Source organism: Triticum urartu, unplaced genomic scaffold (assembly GCF_003073215.2).
Source record: "Triticum urartu cultivar G1812 unplaced genomic scaffold, Tu2.1 TuUngrouped_contig_504, whole genome shotgun sequence".
In the NCBI taxonomy this organism is placed as follows: domain Eukaryota; kingdom Viridiplantae; phylum Streptophyta; class Magnoliopsida; order Poales; family Poaceae; genus Triticum; species Triticum urartu.
Genome location: NW_024115679.1, coordinates 52,943 through 55,596, shown reverse-complemented (window position 1 = coordinate 55,596; position 2,654 = coordinate 52,943).

Below are 2,654 nucleotides of genomic sequence, written 5' to 3'. Positions count from 1 at the left end.
GCCCAAGGACTCAGACCGGGCGACGAGGAAATCGGCAACCTCTGGGACATGCTTCCGCTACGTGAAGACTACCTAGGGAAGCCATTCGTGACCCGCCTCACAAGGACGAATGTTAAATGGCATATCATGGTATGTTACTTAGTGTGGTAATTACATGATATACATGCTTAGTTAGTGTAGTAGTTCATATGATATGCATGTTGTAGTACTGTGATGAGAGGCCTAGTTTATAATTCATTTAGTGAAGAATTTTATGACATGCATGTAGTGTAGTAATATGCGATGATATGCTTAGTGTATGTAGTAATCTAATGATATGCCTAATTACTGTAGTAATTTGATGCTTGGCGTATAGTGTACTGATGTGATGATATATATGCTCAGTGTTGAATCCAATGATATATGTGTCTTCAAGTGTATGCTTTGTTGATAATTGCACGTGACATGATCATATATCATGTCAACTGTTTTGCTATTTCCACTAATGTATATGATCATGTCAACTATTTTCAGAAATTACCTAAGAGGTTACTTGATAGCTGTGGCATCGACCCGGACGAAGAAGGCATGGCTGCTGGACTACGCCTTACCAGAACGGGCTCCATCACCAGCTATGCCTATGCAGTGGACACGGACGGTCGCACTGTCTTGAGCAGGGCAGGGTGGAAGAAGTTCCTTCGTGCCAAGAATCTTCGGGTAGGACAGGCCATCCTACTCACTGTTGTGAACACCCGTCGCCATGACTTGAGGATGATGATCACCATCCACCTCATTTAGAACTGCGGTGGGCCATGTATCAATCTGAAATGAACTTGTTATGTTAGCTCTTGTTTGCGAGTACTTGTCGTGTATTACCGTACCTATATCTACTCATATCTAGGTACTATTGCTTGTGATGGATTGCAACTATTATAACTGGTACCTAATGCTCTACTAGCTATGATTATTCCACTGTGTGATGTTTTATAGGCTGTAGTGTGACATGGTAACTGTTATATATGGTAGAGGCTTGTCTCTAAGACCTTGTACAATGCAAGGTTCTTAGGGATGTGCTTCCACTGTGTGATGTTTTGTACGTGCCAGGTTGTAGTATGAAATGCTAACTGTTCTATATGGTAGTGGCTGGTCTCTAATTGGACCGACATGTTGAACTAGTATCAATGGTAGAGGCGTTTCGTTATGCGCCACATCCAATAGTTCACATAATTAATTATCCAAAGATTAAGGTATGAAACCCTTGGTCATACATAGCAACATTTCGTTCCTACAAATTAAGGTACTTCCACATTCAAACTAACTAATACTACAAATTCGAAGGAACTACTTAATACATTAACAGCACATAGGGAAGTAGCACTGGTCCAATGGCTTGAGAAATGACGAACAAAAACTGAAAGAAGAAGGATCAGCCAGTAGTAGCACCATCAGCCTCCCAGCCTCACAACTTCAGCCAGCCTGGTGAACTCCAGGTTTTTTCCTGCAAAACACACATGTGATGTTGGAGGCAAGAAAATAAATATGCCAGGGGTCTTGTCATGGCATCTAATCGCACGGAATGCTAGTACAAATGATGGAGAAGAAAACATCCAACATGAGCAAATTCATAGGAGTTCTAGATCCATGGATACCATCAAGAAAAAAATGCTCAGTTTTAATTCAGACACAAGACTAGGTGAAAACATGCATATTTCATATCAGCAACATTGATATGGCATCTTTGCAAGCTTGGGTCAGTGACTTGTCTTGTGTTTCATGGCATGAAAATAATTTTAACAATAAATAGACATGAAATTGACCCAAACTCATGTACAAAGTTAGGCCATATGATGCATGGATTAATTCACACATAAATGACAAAATGCCAACTTTGTATAGAATTTGCAGTACTGAAATATTTCAGTGTGTATCGGTGTGTACTGAAACTGCAGTAGTGAAATAATTCAGTGTGCATCGGTGTGTACTGAAATTGTAGTAACGAAATATTTCAGTGCCTACCGGTGTGTACCGAAATATTTCAGTGTCTGCCACCACTACAACATTACAAATTTTGCCTAGGGCAGTACCGAAATATTTCAATGCCTACCGGTGTGTACCGAAATATTTCAGTGTCCACCACTACAACATTACAAATTTTGCCTAGGGCAGTAACGAAATATTTCAGTGCCTACCGGTGTGTACCGAAATATTTCAGTGTCTACCACTACAACATTACTAATTTTTCCTAGGGTTCATATGATGCCTAGGGTTCACATACATCATAATCCATCCTCCAAATCCATGTACTCAAATGTTCATGCAATTCATTGAGATTAAAATGCCATCTAGCCTTCCCTCTCTGAACTATTATGATCAGTATCACCACGATGTAAGCACGAGCAGTAGAAAGATGAGGAGTGGGGAAGCTTACTCTAAACATAGCTACCGCCGCCGTTCAGACGAGGAGAGCGGCGAGGGAAGCGTGGAGAACGGCGGGGAAGCGAGGTCGCGACCATTGTCCTCCTCATCTTGCGCTTCGAAGTCTCCGGTGACTCGGTTGGAGGCTGCACAATCTGCAACGGCACCTCGTGCACGGTGGGTTCCTGATCAAGTGGATGCTCTACCCTGGATCTGAACGCCCACCACCTCCGCCTGGTCCACTCGCTGGACGAATTGGC